Below are 27,982 nucleotides of genomic sequence, written 5' to 3'. Positions count from 1 at the left end.
CTTCTACATGTTATTTCCCATAAGCACTAATAGTATACATAAAACACACAGTCTAGCTCATATCACAGCAGGACAGCCACTAACCTTGGAAGCAGTTCATTGTGTTTCAGGGGAGGAAAGACAGAGACTCTTTAATATCTTAATATATTGTTGGCTTCAAGAATTCAAGAGGGTGGATTTTGTTTGACTTTTGATTGGCCTTGCATAAGAACCAAGGTTAAAGAATATTAGACTTTGGAGTTAAATGTGATTTCCAATTTAACATTGAAATAGAAGTTTGTATAAAAAAATATGCTGTACATCTTCTTTCTAATGCCACACCTAGTTGTGCTTAAGTTTTTTTCTTTTTTTAATTATTATTAAATTTAAGAATTTGTTACAATATTTCTGTTGCCGTACTTAAGATTTTCTTAGTTCTGCTTTTTTACTTTCTTCATTAAAAGAAAGGATTTATAGTGATAGGACTTACAGAAATAACTGATATAAAAATAAAAGACATTAGGAAGACTAATAATTTTGTGTATTGATTTCCTACATATTGGAACATTTTCTCATTCTGTTATATAAAACAGAGTGAACTGTTTTTATTCACCTTTGAGGTGAATCAACTCTAAAAACAACATGAAAAACCATTCATATCTCAACATCTGAAAGGTATGAGTAACAAGACATCAGCTTGAACACTACAAAATAAAAGTATTATAAAGGTGAATTAGAAATTATAGTATTCGTGAGTCATTCTTTAGACATACTACTAATATCAAAAACACAATACAAAGTTGGTTTTGTTAGCTCTTACAAAGATTAAAACACTTTGAAGACACTTGGATTTGCATTACCATAATAAAAAAGGGTTTGGGATTAAGAACTAAGAGAACTAAATCTTAGTTCCAGTTGTCCCATTATTTTGGTATGACTTTAGGTAAGTTATTCTGCTTTTTTTCTGAGTCGCAATTCCTTTTATCTGTAATAGGAAGGGGTTAGACATGATTAGACAAGTCTTATCCCTAAAGTTCTATATTATTTTAAGTCACAATTATAATAATTGACTACATATAACACTTAAAAGTCTCCATAGGACATCTGCTAAAACTGCCCATTTGACAGCAAATGACAAAGATTGCTGAAGTGCTTATTTTACTTGTTTTCTCTGTCAAGAAAATTATCTTTAGACTTGGTAAGGTAGACCAATAAAAGTGGGTGAGAGAATTGAAATTCAGGAACTATTGAAAGAGCAGCTAACAGCCTAGAATGACTACATTATCAGGGCTCACTGAAGAATGTCTCAAGAGAATGAGAGCTCACAGATACGATGGTGGGGGGACAAGTCTTGATCTTGGAAATATATAGAAGGAATGACTTTGATAGAGGAATGCAAATTAAGACAACTGAGGTACCATCTCACATGTATCAGATTGGCAAATTTGACAGAAAAGAGAAATTATAAATATTCAGGGGAATGTGGGAAAATTAGAACAGTAATGCTCTGTTGGTAGTGTTGTGAACTGATTCAACCAGTCTGGAGAGAAATTTGGAACTATATCCAAAAGGCTTTAAACTGTACTTACCCTTTGGTCTAGCAATACCACTATTAGGCTATATCCCAAAGAGATAAAAAGGGGATGCAAAGGACCTATTTGTAAAAAAAAATATTTACAGCAGCTTTTTTGGTAGTGGAAAAGATCTAGAATTTGAGGGGATGTCCATCAATTGGGAAGTGACTGAACAAGTTGTAATATATGATTGTAAGGAATATTATTGTATTATAAGAAATGATGAGTAGGATGATTTCAGAAAAAACCTACAAACTTACAAGAACTGATACAAAGTGAAGAGAGCAACACCAGAAGAACAGTGTACACAGTAACAGCATTATTTTATTATTAACAGCTGTGAATGCCATAGCTAATTCTTAGCAGTGCAATGATCAAGACCAAAGACCTCATAATAAACAATGCTATCTGCCTCCAGAGAAAGAATTGATGGAACCTGGATACAAACTGGAACTTATTATATTTCACTTTCATGTTTTGGAGCTTTTTTAGTAGTATTAGTAATTAGTAATATGAAAAATAGTTTACATAATTATACAGGCAAAATCTATATCAGATTGCTTACAGTCTCATGGAGGGGGGAGAGGAGAGAGATAAGGAGAGAATTTGGAACTTAAAAAAGACACTGGACAAAGTCTCTCACAATATTCTTATTATAATATGAAGAATAAAGAATAGATCTAAAGTATTAAGTCCTTTTCTTCTGCTAAATCCACTACCCCTCCTCCATACTCTGCATCACAGTAACATGGTCTCCTTACTGTTACTCACACATGACATTGCATTTCCCAGTTCTGTACATCTTCTCTGTCCCCCATCTCTGGAATGTTCTTCCTCTGCCTCCTGGTTTCCTTTATCGTTAAGTCATTTCAATTGTATCCAGTTCTCTATGACCACATATAGGATTTTCTTGGCAAAGATAATGGAGTGGTTTGCCATTTCCTCCTCCAGCTCAGTTTTACAGATAAGGAAACTGAGACAAACAGGGTGAAGTGACTCACCCAAGTTCACACAGCTAGTAATCTGTCTGAGACCAGATTTAAAGTCAGGAAGATGAGTCTTCATGTATCCAGATCTAGTCCCACCTAACTACTTGACTTCCTTCCAATCCCAACAACTAATCTCACCCACAAGAAGCCTTCCCCAGCTCCCCTTATATCTAGTGCCTTCCCTCTGTTGTTTATTTCCAGTTTAGACAGTATAGAGATTGTTTGTACATGGTGGTTTGCATGTTTTCTCACTCTTTAGACTGTGAACTCCTTGAGATCAGGCTCTGCCTTTTACTTTTCTTTTTTAAACCCTTAACTTCTAGCTTAGAATCAACACTAAGTAACTGAACTAGGCAGAGGTTAAATGGCATGTCCAGGGTCACACAGCTAGTAAGTGTCTGAGACAGATCAGAACTCAGGTCTTCTTGATTGTAGCATTCTATCCACTATACAACCTAGCTGCCTTCCCAGTACCTAGTACAATGCCTAGCAAAAAAAATAAATAAATAAATAAATAAGCGTAATAAGTGCTTTAGCTATCCATATTACTGCCCTTCCCACATTCTGCATTCCAATCAAGTTTCTATAACATATTCCTCAAACTGCATTTGAACAGGCTATCTATTAGAACCCATCTCTTCTTCATCTCCAATGCTAGAAATTTCTGGCTTACTTCAAGGCTTAGCATAGGTTTCATCTCCTATTAGAATCCTTTCCTGATTCCTCCAGTTACTGCCCTCTTCTTCAAATTATATTTTTATTCATTTGCCTGCATGTATGCATAATAATGCCTTTATGATATAACTCTTTGAATTCAGAGAAATATTTTTCATTGTATCTCCAGTGCCTAGTTCAATGTCTGGCACATAGTACTCTGGGTGCTTAATAAAAATGTAACTGAAATGAATTGAATTGAATTTTATGATGAACCTCTCTCAACCTGTTTAGGATGATAGTGAAGCACCAAGTCCACTCTCAAAACATTCCCAACTTGTTAGAACCTGCCAGAGCTGTTTCTTCTCTATAGGCATAATCTCTGAGATCTCAGGCTCACTTGCAACTCTTACTGAGATATCAAGAGTAGTTTAACAACACACACAACCCAATACAATGCTTTGAATCATTTCAATTCTTGATGAATTATATATTAAATTTATATTAATAAACATGTCAGACAGAACTCTAAATGAGTTTTATTTTGTCATGAAGAAAATTTCTTTATTAAAGAACCAAAGTAACATCCAGAACCCATTCAGCTGGGCTGGAGCCAAGGATATTAAAATTAAAAAATAAAAACCTTCCACTATACTGGGACAGTTTAAAGAACTGAGATTAAAGATTAACTTGCACTTTTTTGGGACAAGGGTTGTTTATTTTATTCTTTTTTGTTGTGGATGAAGGACAATATTAACCTATTACTAAACTATGTATGCAATTGAACCTAGCCTTTAATCCCCATAACATTGGCAGACCTATGCCCCAAAGGAATCAGAGAAAGAGGAACAAGGTCTTACATGTACAAAAATATATTAGCAGTTGTTTTGAAGGAATCAATATTAAAAAAAAGAAATATCCATTACTTGGGATGAACAAATTACATTATATGACTGTATTGAAATACCTTTATACTATAAGAAAAAATATAGTTCCAAAGCAACTTCAGAAAAATTTCATGATCAAATATAGAGTTAAAGAACCAGAATAATTTTCATTATAATATCAATATTGTAAAAATAATTCTGAAAGAGTTAGGAACTCTGATCAACACAACAATCAGTCATTAATCCAAAGTAGTAATAATAAAGAGTTCTGCCCACAAACTGACAGAAAGATGATGAACTAGTAATAAGCTGAATGAGACAAATATTTGGGAGATGGCCAAAATCAGAATTGTTTTTGTAGACTTGGCTCATTTTTTGAAAGGGATTTTGTATGTCTTTTCTTTCCCCTGGTGGGGAATTAGGGGTGGAAGGAAGTAGAAAGGAAAAATAGGTGTCTAATAAAACACAAAATAAATGAGTGACACTTTTTTTAGAATTTAAAAAATGTTTTTTATAAAATAGAATTAATAACACATTTCATCCTTTTCCCTAGGAGGTAAAGATGCTTAGAAACAAAGGAACACTTGGAAGAATGTCATATATCAAATTTATAGCCAAATGTGAATTGATGGGTTCAATAGAATTTATAGCTAAATCTATGCATTAGATCCTATTCTCTTGAAATGCTTCTTGAAATGCCTATTAACTTATTGATCGTAGCATTGATGGCTGCAAACTGAGGTTATATTAGCTGCATTGTTGCTGTTTAGTTGTTTCAGTCATGTCTGACTCTGTGACCCCATTGGGGATTTTCCTGGCAAAGATGCTGAAATGGTCTGCCATTTCCTTCTCTAGCTTATTTTACAAATCAGGAAACTGAGGCAAACAGGGTTAATTGACTTGCCCAGGGCCATATAGCTAATGAATGTCTGAAGCATGATTTGAACTCAGGATGACGAGTCTTCCTGATTCCAGGCTGGGTACTCTTAGCTGCATCCAAAAATCAAATAAATTAATCTTAATATATAGGAAGGAAATAGGGGAATAATAATATTTAGGCTTTAGTCAGCATGGGCAAACAAATGTGAAGTATGATTGATTAATCTTAATAAAGGACACAATTCTTTCATTCAACATGCATTTTTAAATGCCAGATATGTACTGTACAGTAGGTACTGTGCTAGGGATTCAGGATACAAAAACGAAAAACTGAAATTTTTCTTGCTATCAGGGAGCTTACATTATTTTGAGGTGAAAATAACATAAAGAAAATTAAATTTAAAATAATGCAAGAGCAATACAAAATAATTTCTGAGGAAAGCATACCAATAGCTGGAGCATCAGAATAGGTTTGCAGAACTAAACCTTGAAGAAAGTAAATGATTTCATTTAAAAAAAAGAGATAATGAGGGAGTGCTGCATTTTAGGTAATGGAAATGGCTTATAAATGGCATGGAGACTGGAAATGAAATGTCCCATAGAAGGAACAGCAAGTAGACAACTCTGACTGAGGTGCAGAATGAATGAGGGAGCATAATGCTCAGTAAGCCTTAAGCCAGACTGTGAAGACCTTTAACAACCAAACAGAGGATTTACTATATGCAGGTTAAACAGTTATATTTTTATACATTCAGTCTGATTGGAGGAAGAGAAGAGGAGACATCTTAAAGAAAGCAGTAAAATTCAGTAGTAAGAACACTAGGGTGGGAAGCAGGAAACTTGGATAAATGTCTCCTCAAACTGTCACTTATACTTCAATCTAAAATGGGCAATACAAATCAAACAGAGCTGAGGTAACACCTCACACCTAGCAGATTGGCCAATATGACAGTGAAGGAAAATAATAAATGTGGGGGGGGGGTGGCAAAATCAGGATACTAATTCATTGCTGGTGGGGTTGTGAGTTAATCCAGCCACTCTGGAAGACAATATAGAATTATGCACAAAGTGCTTTAAAAGAAAGCCTACCCTTTGACCCAGCCATACCACTACTAGGTTTATACCCCAAAGAGATAATAAGGAAAACTATTTGTACAAAAATATTTATAGCCACACTCTTTGTGGTGGCAAAAAACTGGGAAATGAAAGGTTACCCCTCAACTGGGAAATGGCTGAATAAATTGTGGTATATGGTGGTGATGGAATACTATTATGCTGTAAAGATTGATGATCTGGAGGGTTTCTATAGGAACTGGGAGAACCTCAATGAACTGATAGAGAGTGAAATGAGCAGAACCAAGAGAACATTGTACACAAAGTAAAATATCATGGAACAATCCAATGTAGGGAATTTTGCTGCTAGTAGCAATGCAACGAGTCAGGACACTCCTGAAGGATGTATGTAAAAGAATGCTATCCACATTGAGAAAAAGAACTTATGGGAGTAGAAATGCAAAAGCAAAACATATGACATCATGCAGAGAACACAAAGGGTTAAGTTCTCTTTGCCTTGTTCCCCTCCCTTCTAGCTTTCCTGAGAAAGGTCAGGCTGGGAGTGCAAACTCAGAGAAAAGCAAGTTTTGAGACAGAAGGCTAATACAAAAAACTGTAAAAATAATGGTTGAACGAATTGATTATTGATTTATAAACTGATTTGATACTGTGTGTTGTGCTTGCAAAGTATTTTCAGTTTATATAATTGAAGTGAAGCCCATAAGTGAACTTCCTTCAAGGCCAGGCACAAGAACACTAAGGAGACTCTTTTTATATAAAAATAAACTATTTATTGAGAATATAAGGATAAAAAAAGAATTTGTAACTTGAAGGGATTCTAACTCCAACCAAAAATAAAACTCCCTGGTTCTGCAAGGAACCATTTCTCCTGTTTTCACAGGCTACACTGATCCTTCCTGATCTGACTAACCCAAATTTTCACTATTCTACAATAAACTAAGTACTATTATCCTTATACAAAGTATATAATTCTTAACTTTTGTCTCCAAATTATAAAATAACAAAGGCTAGCTAGCTAGCTGAACTTCAGCAAGAACCAAGTTAGGACTCTGAGCCTTAGCAGTCTCAGAGTCCAAACCAAAGACCAGGTCTTTCTTTGGTCCTCTCAGATATAAAAACAATTTATGTAATAGCAATAAACAGTCACTAGTGTTTCTCAAGTTGGAAAAGGAAAATCACTTAGCTCCTTCAGGTTTTTCCCTCCTTTCCTTCTACCACAGACAGTGAGGAGAGAGAGAAGGGATGTCACCTCTTCCCAGTACTGGAAGAGATAGTGTAACTACCAGAAACCAACTGCCACAGAAAAATCCTTACCCCTTCCCCATATACTGTCAACATTTGAAACTGACACTGTCTCAACTCTGTTTCAAACTCCAATTCCTTCTCAAGCCAGCTTCTTCACTTCTTATCTCTAAACTAATAATATAACAAGAAAATTTCTAATATCATCCTTATACAAGGACATTTCCCCAGGTGTCTGTCTGGTTACTGCTAGAAGAAAGACAAGGAGTTCCTGGAATTCTAAGAAGATAATATTTCCCAGAATCTATTTTGGTGACTAACTAGTTTCTTATGTTAGGTGGGCTTGACTTTCCCATGGGTAAAAACTATAACTATGCTTCTGTGGCACTGAGTGAGGGTTAGTTGGTTAGTTTGTGTGGAAAGTAAAGATGGACTGTTAAACATCAGAAGACTGAGTGCTTCCATTTCCCATTCAACTTATATCCACCCCCCCGTTATTCAAGAACCCCGAAGCCTTCCTGGCGTCCCATTTTTCCTGCATCTGCAACAACATCACTTATCACATATGTATATATGGGTATGTGATTTTAGGTTTAGACTTTAAAAGCTTGCTCTATAGCATAAATGAATATTATGGAAATAGGTATCAAGTAACAACATTTGTACAACCCAGTGGAAATGCTTATCAGTTCTGGGAGGGGGAGGGAAGAGGAGAGGGAAAGAAATTGAATCATATAAATGGGAAAATATTTTTAAAAATTAAAAATTATGTGTAATACATCACTATTACCAGCAGATGGCAGCATTGTAGATAATACTGGTTTTGTTCCTCTGACTACAGAAAGATCTTGGAGAAGGAATGAATCCTAAAAGTTTGGTTTGATTCAATACTTGCCATTTACAGTTGCAGAAACAGTCTCAGGAAAGTTCAGTAGCTACTAACACAAAAATAACAGTTCTTAATTAGGTGGGTTGCTGGGTAATTAATTTTTTGGCCATTGCAACTCATGAAAACATGCACTATTAAGATGTAGAGGAATTGTTTTGATGTGTGTTAGCAGTGGGAGTACCATATGGAAAAGAAAACAAATGCTTAGAGAACTATGCTCTTTTTTTTACAATCTCAGTATCTTAAAGCTGAAAAGAATCTCAGAGGTCACCTAATACAATCACACCAGGAATATTTTAAAAGGCAGATTGTTTTTATTTTTTATTATGGAGGTATCAGAAGTGTTTATAGACTAAAAATGGAATAATCTTTAGTAGCAGCCTCAGTAATATTTTTCCACTGTGAAGACTACCACCACTCTCTTAATCACTCATCTTTATGAACAGTGTCATCTTATACAGATAGATATATATATTAAGGGTTTTATTTTTCAAAATTTTTTTAGTTTGCAAATGCAAGGGAGTATTGAAAGAACAAATTAATAAAAATGCTTAGTAGTTAAAAAATAAAATAATAATTTACAAATTAAAAAAGAAAACATAGATTTTAAGGTTAGATTTGGAAGGAATTTTCTTCAAAGGTGTACTTAAATATTGAATATGATAAAATATGACTTCATGAAGAGTGAAAGAATATATTTAAAAGCCTATATTATCCTCAACTCTTTATTCTTATACCGCCCTAACACCCTATATACAATTAGCTTTGAGGTCTTGGCAATTCCACCTCCTAAACATCTTTTGCAACCATCCTCTTGTCTCCAGTCTCTACCTTCTCCAATCTACCGTGTAAATTCATATTCTTAAAGCTGAGGTCTGACTATGACAGTCCCCTGCTCAAGAAACTGACTCCTCATTGTCTTTAAAATAAATTATGACACCTTTACCTATAGTAGTTCTAAGAGGTCCACAAATGTACATTGTACATATTTTCAAACATTTTTATGTTAATCAAGTATTTGTATTTCTCTTCCTCCTCCTCCTCCTCCTCCTTCTTCATCTTCTTCTTCTTCATCATCATCTTCTTCTTCTCCTTCTCCTCCTTCTCCTTCTCCTTCTTCTTCTTTCTCTCCTCTGTCTCTCTCAGCCTCCCCTATTTAAAAATATCAATTGTTCTCTGAGAAGGACTGGAAAAATTATGGTGATGTAAAGAAAAGACAAAAAACATTAATAACAGCATTTTTTGGACATTAAACTATAAGTTGGCATTAAAATCCCTCTATAATCTGAATCCAGCCTACCTTTCCAGCTTTATTACATATATTTCTCTCTCTTTGATAAACTCTGAAGATAGGGATAAAGTCAGCCAAAGAGGCCTATTTGTTATTTCCCTATAAATTAAATTCCATATTCCATTTACATGACTTCACACAGACCATATCTTCCATGTGCAGAATGGTCTCCTTCCTCAAACTCAATGCCTTGGACCCAGATTATTAAATTCTTTAAAAGACATTTCTTTATTCCCCTAATTGTTAGTGTCCTTTCTCAATTTTCTCTTAAGTCTTCATCCCTTTCATCATTTTATTACATAATAGTAATAAGCTAAATTTTAAAATGTAAAAATATGAGTAAAAAAAGGAGGGGTTTAAGAAGGAAAATAAAGTTGGGGAGGAAGTAGTCACATGCAAAACAAATTTCAGCTTCACAGAGAGGGGTATAAACAGGGAATTGAAAGGAGAGAAAAAATAAGAATCTGTGATGTGTATCTGAGCAAATTGTAAAAAGGAAATTCAGAGAAGTGAAATCCTTGGTTCAATTAAAGATACTCAGTGATGATCTCATCCTTTACTGTTCTTCGTGTCCTCTTTAAGTGCAAAAATGAAGATGAGGCAAAAAGAGTCACAATTATAAGAAGACATGATGGACCAAAAAACCCCACAATTATAGAGTGACCCATAAAATAGTAGAGGGCAGCAGACTGGATTAAAAAGTAGAATCTAATACCAATATGTTACTTAAAGGAATCACTCACGAAAATTTAAGACACAAAGAATTGAAATGAAAAGTTAAATCTATAATGCTTCAAGTGAATTTTAAAAAGTAGAGGTGACAATTTCAGAAAATCAACAATATGGAAAACACATTCTTAATGGTTCCATAGATAATGAAATTATATCAGTACTTAATTATGTGTGTACAAAATGGCATAGCATCTAAATATTTAAAGGGAGAAATATATAGCACAGTTATAATGGGGATTTAAATTTCAGATTTCTGTAAAAAGATAAACAAAACATAAATTAAACACCCAAATAGAAGTTTTTTAAAGTTGGATAGGCTAGATCTCTGGGAAAAGAAAGATTTGTGTGGGACCTTTATAGATACTGGCCACAATGCTTAATTCAAGCTGTTCTACTGTGCTTCTTTTCGACACAGTGGAAACCTTATTGCTTACTTAGTGAATTAAGTTGAATAGAGTTACCTTGGAAAATGGAAAAATAAAAATAACATAGAAGGAATCAGAAGCTTGGTAGTGCCAAACATTTCTCTTCTAACCCTGTGACTTATCCAGTCAGGATCATCACTATGAAGAGAGTGGTATTAGTTAATTTCCTGAGCCCATACTCTTTGATGATGCTTAGCTATTTGAATTTGGTAGGAGGAAAAGGGATGTGATGGGGGAGTGAACAAATAAGTTGTATTTAGTATAATGAATAGGCTGAAGAATTGTAGAATAACAGATTTAAAGCAGGAAGAGAGTTCAGTGACCATCTGTTGTAAACTTCTTAAGGGAATGGACTATTCCATTTTAATCTTTTCATCCCCACTGCCTTGCACATAGTAGGGACTTAGTAAATGCTTGTTGGATTCAATTTGTTTTTTGCAATTAGTCTTCATAAAGCACAGGCAATATTATTCCTCTGACTTCTTTAAAAGTCCCTGGACCATGGAATCAGCTCTATTGTTCCCAATACACAGTCCTTGGAATACTCTGACCTTTATATTCAAAAAATGCCTAAAGACAGAACCAAGAAATCTTATGTTCAGATATTAAAACTAAGAATTTAATTGTTAAAAATAATATGGCATTAGTAAAGAAATTTCCTATTCCCTACTGCAATGACCTCTTCAAGCAGCCAAAGAAATGAGGATTTTTTTCCAAGTTGTCTCTTGAACACAATCCAGCAAGAACAGTGGAAGCAGTGAAAAAATTCAAATTCAATGGCTGTTAAAGAGAAAGAGCTTTTTGTCCAACTGAGTAGCCCAAATTCCACAAGCTCACTTTCACACACGAAAAGGAAGACAGTAGATACTTATCTGTTCTATTTCTCTGTTTCTCAAGGTCTGTAGAGTGTAATTTCTGACAAGCAAGATGTCAGCTAAAGAAAGCATCTTGTATACAGAATGCAGGCTGGTAGATGAGAGTTATCATTTGCAAAAATCTCTGGGAAGAGAAAGATGAAGAATAAGTGATCAGACACAATTTCATTTTTATAATTTAAGTACCTATATAGATAATAGTTTTAAATACAACATTTGTGCCAGGAACATGAAAAAGTCTAGGGTCCAGTTATATGACAGCTGGACATATCTATGACCTCACCTTGCACACAATTTTTAAACTGTCTAATGAAAATATAAACAAGCCTTCCCTCCTATCCCCAGTTCCTGCCTTTCATCAACTGAGATGTTCTACAATTTAGAAAGAGATTTGTGCTTTGGTTAGTACATGATAGGTTACTTATTTCTTTACTTACTCATTCATGAATGATTATATCCCTTTCCCCCATATCATCATTCAATAAATAAGCATTGATTAGATACCTACTGTGTGCTATCCCCTTTGCAAAGCATACCTACTTTATGCAAGACACAATGTTAAATACTGGGAAAGATAAGAACAGAAACCAATCTCTGCTCTTTAATAGCTTATATTCTATCAGGAGTAAAGAATGTAAGAAGGGAATTTGTTTTCATTTAATCAATCAGGGACTTGGAATTCCCTTCCCTTTTAATTTAATTAATCAGGCACCTGAAGTTCCTTTGAGATGTGCAAGAATACATATACCCACAGTGAAAGGAAGTTGAAACCAAAGAGACAGGAAATTGATCCCACAAGCACTGCCTGCCTGGGTGGTACCAGGTAAATTAAGGAACTATGATTGGTTACTGAGATGTTACATGGGAGAGCTAATGGGTGTAGAAAATGGCTTATAAAGGCCTGGCCAGAGGTCTGAACATTCATTCTTGCATTGGTGACACTTTCTAGAGACAGTACTGGACTGGTGACTCTTGCTGAAGAGACTCTCTTGGACGGCTGACTGGAGTTTGGACCTGAAGGAGCCTTTGTCAGTGATGAGCCTCATTACATTAGAAGGGCAATTAGGGTATTTATTTATTTTAAACCCTTACCTTCTGTCTTGGAGTCAATACCATGTATTGGCTCCAAGGCAGAAGAGTGGTAAGGGCTAGGCAATGGGGGTCAAGTGACTTGCCCAGGGTCACACAGCTGGGAAGTTTTGGGGATTTGAACCTAGAACCTCCCATCTCTAGGCCTGTATCTCAATCCAATGAGCTACCCAGTTTCCCCCCAAGGCAATTAGGTTATTTAGCTAAACTGCTCTCTATGTCTTTCCTACATTTCCCTCTCTTTACTATCTCTACTTTGATTAAACTAAATTGTTAAAGCTACTAACAGACATAATTTAATTTTAATTATTACAATTTGGCAACCTTTAATTACTACAATTTGGCTGACCACAAAGTATTCTCATTTACTTCAGTTTCTTCACTTTTACTCTCCCTAAACTATCCTTAAATCAGGAGTTCAGAGCTCTCATTTCCCTGCTTTAAGTTTGTAGAGCAGTTCAAAAAGGGCAAATCAGCCTCACAGCCACAGCCATTGGTCTGATACTGTAAAGCAGTTTGGAATCCCCTTGCTTCTCTGAATAAGCTGCACTGCTGTTGCCTCCAGACCACTGATTCCCCAAAATTGTGTGTGGACAGGTAAATTCTAATGCCCTTTTCCCTTTAACTGAGAAAGCTAAATTGCAACAATCAGCTGGCCCTCAGGGCTTCACCTAGTGAGATGCTTCCACCCCCCCCCCCACTCCCCAGGCTCACCTCCAGGTAAGGCTACACCTCCCCAACCCCCACCACCACAAACTATTATCTCCGCTCAGAACTATGGATTGGTAAGAAGGAGTTAAGTATTGGGGGAGGTTAACAAGTTTTGCCTTTAGCTTTCTTTTTTTTTTTCTTCTCTTCTTCACCCCCCAAAAAAGAGCCAGGTTTTGGTAATTAAGCTCTGATTTCCTGACCCAAAAAACAGGTATAACCCAAATCTCCATAGTTTCTAGCTTTTTAAAGGGGAGTGAGTATCTTACACCTGAGAGTCCTTTTTTCTTTTTTTTAAGGTCCTTTCTGAACCCCAAGTGCCTCCAGCATTCGCTAAAGTGGGAGGTGGAGCATTGGAGAGAGCAGAAGTCCTGAAAACACATTTTCAGGGCCTACTAAGGGCAAAAATCCCAGTAGGGGATCCTGGCCTCAGCCTGGGGGGGGTGGGGGGGGGAGGGACCAGAGAGAACTCTTCCAAACTTCTTAGATAAAATTTTGGCTGTACCCTGAGGGTAGTTTTACCTACAGGGAAGTGTGTTTTATTTTGCCTTAACTAAAAAGCCTTTGCCTTTTCTTGTTTTTTTTACCACTATTTGGCCTGAAGTTAAAACTTTTTCCATCCTCCATTCAAAGGCTAGTAAATTAGGGTGTTTCTGCACCCACATCATTTTTTTCTTCCTAGTCTTTAGAATACCCCACCCTCTAGCTCTGTGAGACCCTAACCCCTGGCCAGTATACACTGAGGTAGCACCACCTATAGACAGGAAGTAGAACTGCAAGCAATTTAATCATTAAATTTAAAAATAAATAGGTGAGGATGGTGCTGGGAAGGGTGGCCCAAATTGTGGAAGTGCAGCTTCCCATCTATCTCAAGCAGCTTGTGTTCCTAGAGAACATTACCAAGTTTACACAACTCACAGTTTCAGAATGTCTTTCTTTAGTACTCTTCCTGGGTGTACTTGTACTTATAGGACATCTCACAATTTATCTATTCCTCCCCAAGGAAAAAAACAATGGAAAGAGAGCTTGATTAATCTCAAGACTCAGAAGGAAAATCCACCTCCCTACCCCCCCTTTATCATCTAAGCCTACCCAGTCTTTAGGATCTCTCCCCCTGCCCCTCCCATTCTTACCCTCCCCTGCCCAAACTGCAACCCAAACAACAAGCCAAACAGCAGTAATCACAGACAATTCAATTAAATGCCTTCCAATGAGGGGAATGAGAAACAATACCCCTCAGTTAAATCACAGCTTATCCCAAGACACTCAGTAACCAAGCCACGTCACACCAACAACAGAGGTACCAACAATATCACTTCATATGCTTCCATCTCCAAGCAACCTATGAATCCTAGGAATATGATGAACCACTCCCAAGTTTGTCAGGACATTGGAATTGCCAAAAGGACAAATAGCATGAGCAGTTCAGGATTAGGTAACCCTAACAGAATTTCACCAAGCATAATATGTATACCAAAGCAGCAACCCTCTAGACAACCTTTTACTGTGAATTGTAGGTCTGGATTTGGAATGAACAAGAATCAGGCATTCGGAATAAATAATTCTCTATCAAGTAACATTTTAATGGAACAGATGGAAGTGAAAATGTGACAGGACTGGACCTTTCAGATTTTCCAGCACTAGCAGATCTAAACAGAAGGGAAGGAAACAGTAACCCAACTCCATTAATAAACCCCTTATCTGGAAGAGCTCCTTATGTTGGAATGGTAACAAAACCAGCAAGTGAGCAATCCCAAGATTTCTCAATACACAATGAAGATTTTCCAGTATTGCCAGGCTCCAGTTATAAAGATCCAATAACAAATAATGAGGATAGCAAATCTAATTTTAATACATCTGGTGAGACATCTTCAAGTAAAGATGGACCTAAATTTCCTGGAGACAAAAGTTCAACAGCAAAAATCAACAACCAGCAGAAAAAAGGGATCCAGGTATTACCTGATGGTCAAATTACTAACATTCCTCAAGGGATGGTGATGGACCAATTTGGAATGATTGGCCTGCTGACATTCATTAGAGCAGCAGAGATAGACCCAGAAATTGTACAGCTTGCATTAAGAAGTCACTTAAGAACACTAAGCCTCAATCTCAAATTCCCTGAAAATCTCTATCCCAAATTTGCATCACCTTGGGTGTCTTCATCTTGTTGACCTGAAGACATAGACTTCCATTTTCCAACTGAATACTTAAGGAACAGTCACATTAGAGATAAGCTGGCTGCAATAAAATTGGGCTGATATGGAGATCTACTATTCTATTTCTATTACATATAGCTTTTAGCAGCAGTAGAGCTTTTTAACCAAGATTGGAAAAATCACAAAGAAGAAAAAGTATGGATTACCAGAGCACCAGCCATGGAACCCGTAATGAAAATCAATATATATGATATGGAAACTTCTTACTTCTTTGACTGTCTTAACTGGAGGAAAGTACCTAAGGAGTTACTTCTGGAATATGACAAATTAGAAGAAAGGCCTAATCTGCCATCATCCTTTGTAAAAAATAAAATAAATATATAATAATTTCAAATATTATATTTTATAAGATTTATTAATGATCACTAGAAGTAACAAAATAAAAAGGTAACAAAATAAAACCTGTACACATGGCTAATGTACCTATTCAAACAGCCTACTCCACCAATGTCCTGACCCAGGAAGGAAAAAGCTAGCCATGGAAGATCAACCTATTTATGTCCTATCTATCTACAACAGCACATAACAACAGGAAGACAGCAGGCTCCTGGGAAATGTAGTTAAAAGGCACAAGATTTGCAATTACACATTCTCCCCTAAGAGCCATTGGAAGATTAGTCTCTCCAATGGATCTTGTAAACAAAACCAACTTTTAAATTATAATAATTTGGTGATAAAAGGAAAAGAGAACAAAACCAATGATTGCTAGGTGCATTGACAAAAAGACAATTAGGAGGCAGTCTCCTCCGGTATAAGAGTATACATACAAAACAAATGCATTCAACCCAATACAGTTCAAATCACCATATCCCAAAGTTTACTCTGTATTTTCTGGTACAGTGTGTGGTCTGTGCAGGCATCTTCATGTAGTCTTCTCCAAACAGTTCACTTTCAGGATTCAGAGAGGTGTCATGTTTCTTATCCTAAAATTACTCTCAAAAAGAATTTAAACTTTGTATTGTGGGAGAATTACACATTCCCCCCTGAGAAGGATGGTGAAAAACACAGGGATCACTCAGGGATGTAATAGTTGAGTTATGAGATATATGAATCAATTGGCAAAAGAAAATAAAAAAATGTCAAAAAATCAAAGTAAAAGAGAAAAAAATAACTTCTGGATGAAATATAGAATATTATAGTCTTATGTGTAAAAATTCTAAGTAAAGAAAAATAAACCTATAATGGAGGTCCTTCAATCAGGACCCAATTAAAGTGATTTATGTAATTGTATACCTACCCAGTCAGTAGCCAGGACTACAGAAAGTTTGCCACCCTATGAAAGACAGAAAAGGGGCTAGATTATGGGAGACAGGAAGACAGCCAAAGTGAGGTGCTTCATAGAATTAGGGCTCAGGGAAGGCCTGCCTCTGACATGTCACTTTAGGCTTCATGCCTTATATATAATACTTTCTGGCAGGAACTTCTATTTTGTTCTCTACCTTTAATTCAACATTCTTTACATTATGTATGTGTGTGTATGTGCAATATTCAGAAGCTATTAGACTTCACAGAAAAAAAAAATCCTTCACACCTCCAGGATGAGATTATAACCCATTACAGGGTAACTAAACTCTTGGGTACCTCTCAATTTGAGACTATAGCAGTTAACAGGCCTGTCTCTAATATGCCCCACCCATTTCATGTGGAGCCAAGGACTAAATAGTGAAAATCACTTCAGATGTCTCATCCATTATATTTTTAATAAATGCAGAGATGGGGAAATACAATAATGCTATTGCACTTCTCTTCAACTACGAATGGACCGTTATCTCTTGTTACAAACAATTCAAAGTCGGGGAAATGATCAGAGGTACTGGTGCTACTAGAGATCCAAAAATCACTCCTGAAGACCCCTTAAATCAATTTGATATATTTAGCTCATTAAATTCTCCATAGATTGTTAACCAGGTTGATGTAGTCCATCCATCATCTATGTGACAATTAACAAAGGCAAAATGGAAGAAAAGGTCATATAAGCAACATGTGACCTCAATGGATGTGGTGACAATTTTAGTATCCCTAAGGAACTATGGTTTTTGCCATGAAAGAGTTTTTGGAAGATGACATTGTACAATAATGTTTTGTTCAGTACAGTAATAGGGAAAGGGTACAAATAAAAATAATGCCACAGAACTTTTCTAATAGCCAAAAACTCAGTAGATTAAAATGATTTGGTGTAACAGAATAGTACTGATCAGATTAATATGTGAACTTAAAACAACAAAATTAAATTTTAAAGCAAACAATCAGCAAAATACAATAAGATACAGAGACTTTCATAAAATAATGGAGTCTGAAAAGGTTTAAAAATTTCACCTCAAGACTCTTTAAAGTGCTTTCCCTATCCATTAGGTTCCTTTTGTCATACCTCTGAGATCTCCCATACTGAGGCAGCAGCAAGGAACACTGGCTCAAGCAGATGGTCGTGAGAAGTGATTTATCCCTTCTCAGCCAAGAGCCCCTGGCTAAGTCGCTCAAACATAAAGCAGCCAGGTGGGTGGGATGGCCAGGAAAAATGGGGAAAAAAACCCAACAGGAGTGGGGCACCAGAAACAGCAGAAGAGAAACACAGTTTTGCAAAATTTATCTTTGCTATCTTAAAAAATTGAGAATTCTTTCTCTAACTTCAGTGGTTGCCATCAATGTAAAAATTTAAATTAATATACCATAACTTCAAATATTATATTTTATAAGATTTACTAATGATCACTAGAAGTAACAAAATAAAAAGGTAACAAAATAAAATCATGTGCCCATGGCAAATCTATCTGTTCGAACAGCCTGCACCACCAATGTCCCAACCCAGGAAGGGAAAAGCTAGCCACAGAAGATCAACCTCTCTACATCAGAATGTAATGACAGGAAGTCAGTGGGCTCCTGGGAAATGTAGTTCAAAGGCAAAAGATTTCCAGTTACTTACCTTCAACTATAACCCTGCTCATCAAGCCTTCTAAAAACTTCCCTTTTCTTGGGGTATGGCTGTCTCAACACAATACTCAACATAACTGCAAAACTAATGTGGCTCAGGCACCCTGGTTTTAATTCCATGATGATATGGCAATTGAATTGGCTCATGCAAAGGGTCATCATTTGAGATCATGCCTTACTAATTATGTGCTGCCCAACAACTAAATTTGAAATTGTTTTTCTCTAGTTTGAGCAGGGTCTGAATTTTTCCATTTTTCTTTTGGATTGCAGATATTGATCTGTAATGACAAAAAAGTACACTGACAAAGTTTACCACATAGTTTCCAAAATGTAAAAAAGAAAAAAAAAACTCTGTTTATGAATAGGCTTATTGAGCTGGGAGGCAGATATGTAGACCTAGATCTTTCTAGAGAAAGAGATGTTAGACAAGCCAGGGGACAATTTGTAAAAAAAAACAGTTGTAAGATGATTAAGAAGTATTTTAGGACTAACTGTCCAAACAGGGATAATATGGATCTTGAGGAATTGAAAAGACTGGTAGTTTCTGTCTTTGATGTGCATGAAAAGAAAGATGAAGAGAACACTGACTTAGTGGAGAAATTAATGAAGAGAATAGACGTATTAACTTAAAAAGTTGAAAAAGCAACTGTAAATCAAGAAGTGGCCATAGCTCCTTTACAGGAATCCATGAAGCAACCACCACCATGTCATTTTTGTGGAAAGGTGGGTCACATAATTATGAATTATCAGAAGAGGAATCAGGAAAATAGAAATAGAAGCTTGAGGACTAATAACAATAATAGGAATTCATATAGGAATAATAATTCAAATGAGGAAAATCATAACACACCAAAACATCCAATATGGGGCTTGTTCTCACTGTACTCAGTGCAGCAACCCCCATCTGTATGGGGGAACCCAGAGGTGTGACCAAAGGAATGATGCTACTTGGGAGGGGAAAGAACCTCAAAGAGTCTGGAGGTGGATTTTAAGCCTTTTCAGGCCCCATTACTTTATTGATGTTGATTTTGTCACCAGATCCATCAGAACTTGGTCTTGTCATTGGGCAATTTATAATAAGACATTACCACAGCTTGTAACACAAGGAAGTCACATGTTGCCTAAATAGCCTTGTTAATTGTCACATAGATGATGACGGGTAGACTCCATCAAAATGGTTATAACCCACACCAGTGACCTTGGAAGAATTTATTGAGCTAAAAATCTCAATTGATTTTATCAGGTCTTCAGAATTAATTTTTAGCTATGTAGAAACTCTACTACCTCTGATTGATCATTCACCTTCCTTTGACTTTTGTGTAACAAGAGGTAAGGGTCCATTTAGTACTAGTAAGTATATGAGTGACAAAGTGAAGTGCAATAGCACTATTGTATACTCCACCTCTATATTTATTGTATTCTCCACCTCCACATTTCCAATGGATGGGACACATAAATACATACTTTTTACAGCTACTACAATCTCATCCCAAAGGAAAGAGGATTTCCCATAGGGTTTGGTGACCTCTGGATGGTTGCTGGAAGAGGAAGTATTTCCCCCCGGGGCCTTGGGGACCCCTGCATGGTTTTATATTTATAACTCTTAAGCTTACTCTATCCTTACACCAAGATGGTAATCTAGGTTCTTGGTGACATTTTAGACCCAAAAGGTTTTCATCACTAGTACAGAGGTTTTTCTGGGCTCTCTTGCCAAATTTTGGAATGATGGCAGTAATAGATTCTGTTAGCTTATGTAAATAGATCTGGAGAACTTGTGACAAATATCCATGAACTTCAAAGGCTTTTAAATGACACACAGAAAGTGGCTATATCTGATGAAAAAAATCATGTACACTTACACTCACAATCATGGACAAATTAAAAAAGAAATAGATCTCATTTTTGAGTGAGAAACCTTTATGTTGTACCTCTGCTTGGCTCACACGTTGTCAAATGGAATGCAAACCATGAATTTCTGATTTTTTATTATTACTGTTTTTCTTTATATTTGCAATAGGATATTTGATTTATTTTCTTTCTTCTTATTTTTTGTACTTGAAGTACATAGAATCAGTATTAATGTTTTTTTTTTTATTTTGAAGGATAAGTTTACAATATCTATTAGCCCTAATACCTATGTATACCCAAAAATTTTAGACTGGAAACCTGCCACCAATTGTTAAATGTTATGGGACTTTTATTAATAATTTTGTTTGATTTCAGAAGAAGGGATCACAAAAGAGCCACTGCCCAGTGCTAGAAGCACAAAGTCAAGGAGATCAACAATCTCTGTGGGATTAATAGTAATCTGCACCAAAACAGGGGTCTTGTTTTGAGGTTTGAGGAAGCAGCTATTTGACAACTTCAGATGCAGGAATTCCCTATGCCAGATTCCTACAAGTACCATAGGTTGGCTTTCATTTTGGCTCATCTATCCCTGAGACTGAAAGTAAAATCAGACCAGGAAATCACATATTTCCCTTTTTCTTCAGAATCTAGGCCTTCTCTTCTATAGTATGGCAATTTTCTGTAGTCCTGGATGCTGTTGGGTAACTACTATATTGCTGCATTTGTCCTACAGGATTGTAGGACATAAATCACTTTAATTGAGCCTTGCTAGTGATTCAAGGACATGCTACAAGTTTATTCTTTTTTATTCATCACTTTATACACATAAGATTTTGATATATTACTATATTTTTCCCAGAATTTAATTTTTTCTTTCCTATTTGGGATTGTGTGTGTGTGTGTGTGTGTGTGTGTGTGTGTGTGTGTGTGTGTGCTTTTGGTTTTCTTTTGACGATTCATATGTCCCATAACTCAGTCATGAATCTTGGGGTGATCCCAGTGTTCAACAACATGCTCCTTGAGGAGATTGTATAATTATCCTAAAATCTAAGGTTTAAAGTCTTTTGGAGAGAAATTTCAGGAGAAGAAACTCTCCAACACTCCAAGTCAAGAGAGTAGATCTTTTGGAGAAGGTGTCACAGGGATGCCTGCAGAAACCACACACTGCATCAAGGGATCCAGAGTGAGCTTTTGGATATAATGAAGTATACTGAAGGGGGTTGAACATATCATTTATTTTGAATATAACTTCTTATGCCAAAGGGGAATGCCCCCTAATTGGCTTTTTGTCAATGTATCTATCAATCATTGATTGTTTTCTTTCTCTGTTATTTCCCTCTTTTCTTCAAATTATTTTAATTTTCCCTTATAAAGTGCAATATTCTATACACCTCTAGTGAGAGAATCTTTAGAGGTATAAGCTGGTTGTTTGAAATAATTCATTGGGAAGACTAGGCATGTTAATCTCCCAAAACCTTAAATTGAGGAGATATCTCTTCTCCCAATAGAATCACAGTGGGGGGATTATGAGAAGGGATTTTTTTTTATTTAATCAATCAGGGACTTGGAATTCCCTTCCCTTTTAATTTAATCAATCATGTACTTGGATGCCCTTTGAGATGTGCAAGGATACACACACCCACAGAGAAAGGAAGTTGAAACCAAAGAAACAGGAAATTGATCCCACAAGCACTGCCCCCCTGGGTGGTACCAGGCAAATTAAGGAACTATGATTGGTTACTGAGATGTTATGTGGGTGATCTAATGGATGAAGAAAATGGCTTATAAAGGCCTGGCCAGAGGTCTGAACATGCATTCTTGCATTGGTGACACTCTTGCTGAAGAGACTGTCTTGGACTTCTGACTGGAGATTGGAACTGAAGGAGCCTTTGTTGGTGATGAGCTTCATTCCATTAGAATGGCAACTGGGGTATTTAGCTAAATTGCTCTCTACCTTTCCTACATTTCCCTCTCTTTACTTTCTCTACTCTGATTAAACTAAATTGTTAAAGTTACTAACAGATTCATGATTTAATTTTAATTATTACAATTCAGTGACTTTTAATTATTATGAATGTATATACAGAAAAGTTGATGCAACATTATAAAAATGAAATTGGGGGTGAGGAGAAGAAAGCAACACGTAGTCAAATGGGGATAGGCATCTCTTGGGATATGATCCTTGAACTGAACCTTGAAGGAAGCTAAGGGTTCAGGTTCCAGAATATGAAGATGAAGAGAGAATGCATTATAGGAATACAGATCATCCTGTACAAAGTCACAAAGTCAGGAGATGTAACATCATATAAAGGGAAGTACAAGTAAGTCAATTTTCCTGGAATATAAGTATGATATAGAATAATCCTTAGTCACTGAGAGATGTATGTGTGTGTACATATGTATATACATTATGTTTATTTTTATTTATATGTATAACACCCATAGATAAACTTGTTAACATGGTACTAGGTTTTAGTCTTTCTATAAATATAAAATATAGAATTACAAAGTCGTTTAGGGAAGCTAACATAAGTTATTTTGGTGTCTATTGGCATATAGCATACTGCATCAAATAGATTAACAAATAAATGTGAACCAAGTGAATGAAAATAATTACCCTATGAAGATAAAATTTATTCATTTTATGAGAGAATTACATATCTATTTTATCAATTCAACCAAAAATTGTAAAAACTAGAGATTGATAGAGATTTTTTCAGTAGAGTCTGACTTGGCCTTTAAGCCCAAAATTCCTAACAGATTTGCTCTGAAGCAAAAACAGCTTTTATAATTATGTATATTTTATATGAATCTACCCACATATTCTTCTAGGGAGATAAGGTGTCTACATACCAAGGGAAAGTTTGGTATTCAGTATATAGGATATGTAAATGACTGAGCCATGCTCAAACTTTAATGATGGATTTCTCTGGAGAAATTCAAATGAGTTTCATTTTACCCTTAGATTATAAGACTATAACCAATTACAGCATTATGGTTCAATTGCTGCCTCCTTTCTATTCTAATTGAGTTCCTAAATTGACATTTACCATTAAATAGAAGAAAATATTTTCAAAAGCCACTAGCTAAACATAAGCCAAACATGTGACCAAAAAAGGGTGCTTGAGCCAGTGGGTGTACTAGAAAGGTCACTGGTCTAGAAGTTGGAAGACTTGGTATGAAGTTCAGCTCCAACACTTACTAGCTGGGTAGCTGGGTAAATTAACTCACCACTTTTGTTCTTGGTTTTTCCATTTGTAGTGTGGAAGTAGCACACACATACACATATGCACACACATATTTAAAAAAAAAAACTCTCTCAGCCTTGATATGAGGGAAGCACTTCAAAAAATATTTAAGGAAGTGTCATGGAAAATGGTAAATATTGCTGTTCTTGGAGTCTGAAACCTTGGGTCCAAATCCTTACTCTGATCATTACCACTTTTGTGACCTTGAGTAGCCATTAAACCTCTTGAGAGGGTTGGACTCAAAATGCTGAGTCCCCTTCAAAGACTCAGTTTAGAAAAATGTGCTATTAGTAGCTGTCATTTCATTAGTCCATAAGGTATTTCCCCTGTTCTTCACTCCTTGATTCAGAAACTACAGGGTTATTAGGATCTCCATATGTAACTTCAACTTTGTTATGTTCATTCCCATTCTCTGGAATTAGCTTCACCATCCAATGTTGTTTTCTTGCCCAACATCTTATTTCTGAGGAATCAAACTACAGTGTCAGGGAGAGTATGCCTATATTTAAGAGAGAAAAACAATTATTCTGTCATCTATCACTTATCATAAGCACAACTTTATTTAATACTTACCAGTATGAGATAATGAGATAAGCATTTAATCTGGAATCAATAATTAAATCTTAAAGATCTTAAGATCTTTAAATTTAAATCTTAAGATCTGATACTTAGCAGTATGAACAACTGAGTATCAACAACTGAGCAAGCTGGGCCTCAGTTCCTTTCTTTTTAAACTTTATTGATGTTTTTCAAAAGAATACTTTTAAGATACATTATTTTCTATGCATGCTTTCAATTCCATAAACATCCCCCACAAGAGGTACTCAATCCTTTCCCTTTTAGCTTCCTTTTCTGTATTGTCTTCCCCCATTAGATTGTAAGCTCCTTGAGGTCAAGGACAAACTTTCTTTTTCATATTTATATCCATAGCACTTAGCAAAGTGCTTTGTACACTGTAGGTGCTTAATGTTTATTGACTATTGGTTTATAAGCTAGGTGACCTTTGGCAAGTCACTTAACCATAGGCTATCTCAGGCTCCTCATCTACAAAAGGGAGATAATAATAGTATCTACCTCAGAGAGTTGCCATGCAAACAAAATTATATATGTATATATGTAAACACACACATATATATATTCAGCATTTTACAAACATTAAAGAATTATTTAAATGTTAGCAATGATAATAATAATCAGCAACTCCAAGAGACTCATGAAAAATATCTACCACCATAGAAAGAACAGATGGAGTATGAATACAGACTGAAACATACCATTCTTCACTTTATTTCCTCCAAGAATTTCTCTCTAGTGTAAGCAATATGTCTTGTTTCACGACATGAACAGGAAAATATGTTTATACTATAATATATGTAAAACCTATATCATATTGCTTCCCTTCTTAGGGAGGAGGAAGGGAGGGAAGGAGGAGGAAAAAAGAATGAGACAAAGATTTTTGGACAGTTAATGTAAGAATTTTTTCTCTTCAATAAGCACATTTATTATAATTTATTAAATATTTATAATAAATCATATATAATAAAGTAGTGGTTGTATATTATATTGTTATGTATAAAAATAAACATAAATGATTACTCAAAAATTATTATTATTACAAGATATATCCACTAAAGGACACACTCAATGGACTATCTTTCCAACTGAATATTAGAATAAGCATTCTTCATTCACTTGTGTTTTTCTTGCTCTGTGTGGATGTTTAAGATGGATTATCCTCCGTGGCTATAGATCTCGATGAGAAGACTGAAGTATTCCAGGATTTGATGCAATTAGCTGAATGTTGCCAACAAACAGGAGAATCAAGAACTCTGTGTTGGATATCCTTAATGATAGCATCTAATACCATTTTTAACACAGAAATATAATTTTAATAATAGTTCTTTAGCTATTTGGGAATCTATGTTCTCTCTCCCTCCTATCCATCTTTCCTCTCTGAGACCACATGTAATATGATATAGATTGTACATATGCTATAATGAAATACATATTTCTATGTTCATTACATTGTGAAGGAAGACATTTCTCATACTAGAGAACAGTTTATAAAGAAAAATAAAGTGAAGAATGGCATGAATCAATCTGCATTCAGATTCCATTAGTTCCTACTATTGGCATTAGATTGCCTTTTTACCATGAGTCCCTTGGAGTTGTCTTAGATCCTTTCATTTCTGATAACAGTTACATCATTCACAGTTGATCATCTGATAACATTGGCAAGCAATTATGTCCCTGTTTAATGGCTCACTTGGTCTTGAAAATCATTGAGACATGTTATCTTGGTTATTATCTCTATCAAGACATTTTGTATAATTTTAAATCAGACAGAAAAGACTATAGTTTACATGTATTTTGTTTTTATAAAAAGGTTTTTTTTGTTTAGCTTATTTTGCTTTATCTCTGTTTTATATTCAATAGATAATAAGCAAGGAAGATTCTTTAATTTATTGATTGTAGGCAGGAATGTGACTATGAAGATGTGATCTAAAAATAAAATTGCTTTGAATCACTAAGTGGATAGGTCATTTTCAAAAAGATATTATAGAGATAAAAATATTGGCATATGGGTAGTAGTAACTGAGCATTTCCATATACACAGAACACAAAAAAGGCTATAAATCTCAATTTCATGTCACTTACTTTTTGAAGTATATAATAATTTCTGTCACTTTCAATGACTCCATCATCACTTTCTCTAATTCTTCCATTTTACCTCCCCCAATTAAAAACTTAAAGAAAACAAAAGAAAAATTACCTTACAACAAATAAACACAGTCAAGCAAAATGAATACACATAGTGGTGGATATCAAAATGTAAGCCTTTCTAGATCAGTGATGGTGAACCTTTTAGAGACCATGTGCCATGCTCGTCCCACCCACCAAGTGCCAGGTACACACTTCCCCACCCTTACCCCACATAGGGGAAGAAGAAAGTGCTCCCAATGGGCTCCTGAGTGAAGGGGTGGGTGAAATGAGGAATGTCCTCAGCGAGTGTGGATAGATGGAGGGGAGTGGCCTGAGCACTCTGCTCCCCTTCAGCTCTGCTGCCTATGAGCTGCCTACCTTATCTGATGTGTGGTCCCATTTGGCTGCTGGGCAGAGGAGCAAATGATGTAAAAAAATGTCAGCAGGCACAGAGTAGAGGGGAAAGGAATCAGCTCCACCCAAGTCAATCTACCTTACTAGTAACCAACTCTAAGCAGGCAGAAAGTAATGAGTGTTAGGGAGGGCAGCTGCATGCCCACAGAGAGCACTCTCTGTGCCATCTTTGGCACCCTTGCCATGGATTTGCCATCACTGTTGTAAATCATCATTCACTCTTGTACAAATTTTGTATTTTCACTGGAGTGGGTATGTAGAAGCTGCCATCTTGAGGCATCACTGAGTGTGCCATCTTGGTTAAAAGTTCTCTCAATAATTTCAAAAACCCCTTGCCTTTATTTAGATTTTCTCTCTTTTTACTTTCTAAATTGTCTAGGTCTTCCAAGCTTTGTGTCCTATTTCTTCTTTGTCATATAATACAGAGGAGCCTCAGGTGTTAAAATGTGGAAGTTTCACTGTCATTATTAAAGAAAATAGTTAAAGAAATTCAGATAGGTCATCTGTTCTATTTTTCATCTTCTGACCTACTTCTATTTTCATTAATAAATACTCAATATAACCTTAGTGGAATTCCATACCAAGTTTTTCTTTTCAGATCCATTTTCTACTATAGAGATCTTTGATATTTTATGAGGAAATATTTCTCATAATCTTTCTTGATTATTGTCAATAAGGTTTTTCAAATTCTGTGCTTATATTTCTATAGAGAGGACCCATATGCTTCAAGAAATGTGCCCTATGTAGAGCATGGAGCTGTCATTGGGTGGTTTAAAAGTAGATTGCCTTCAAGGAGCTTTTATCTACAGGATTGTGACAAGTAGCCAGGATAATCGTTTCATGGAAGGCTGAAAATGAAATGTAACAGAAAGAAAAATATTTCATTTTCTAATTCTAGGAAACATTTTTTGAGGATCCTCACCTACCTTGGACTGTTTTTAGAGATTCAACATATATTAGACTGTGGAAAGTAAAACCACAAAGGATTGTGTCATGATTTACATAATTAATCCTATGATTCACTTATTTTTTCCATTTTCTGAATTCAGTTCCTATTATGTGTAAGATACTCTTGAGTACTGCAAGAGATACAAGAAATAGTCCCTGATAATAGAAAATTTACATCCTAGTAAGGAAAGGAAATACATATACAGGAATAAATATTATACAATTTAGATTATGAAAAATGTGTAGAGGGAATATAACATTCTATGGAATGCACTAAAGAGACAATTTTAATGTTAGAATCAGGAGAGATATTATCAAAGAAATGAAAACTGAGATGATTGCTGGAGGATTGTTGAGATGTCAAAAGATGGAAGAAAGAACACTCCAACA

At 35.6% G+C, this 27,982-nt stretch overlaps 1 pseudogene; it reads left to right on the top strand.

Annotated features, from left to right (window-relative positions):
• The first annotated feature begins 14,497 nt into the window (after positions 1–14,497).
• On the top strand, positions 14,498–15,940 carry LOC100617242 (CCR4-NOT transcription complex subunit 2-like; annotated as a pseudogene).
• The last annotated feature ends 12,042 nt before the right edge of the window (positions 15,941–27,982 follow it).

This window comes from Monodelphis domestica, chromosome 1, assembly GCF_027887165.1.
Source record: "Monodelphis domestica isolate mMonDom1 chromosome 1, mMonDom1.pri, whole genome shotgun sequence".
NCBI classification, from domain to species: Eukaryota; Metazoa; Chordata; class Mammalia; order Didelphimorphia; family Didelphidae; genus Monodelphis; species Monodelphis domestica.
The sequence above is the reverse complement of the archived record's forward strand: the minus strand, read 5'-3'. Positions and strand labels throughout refer to the sequence as shown.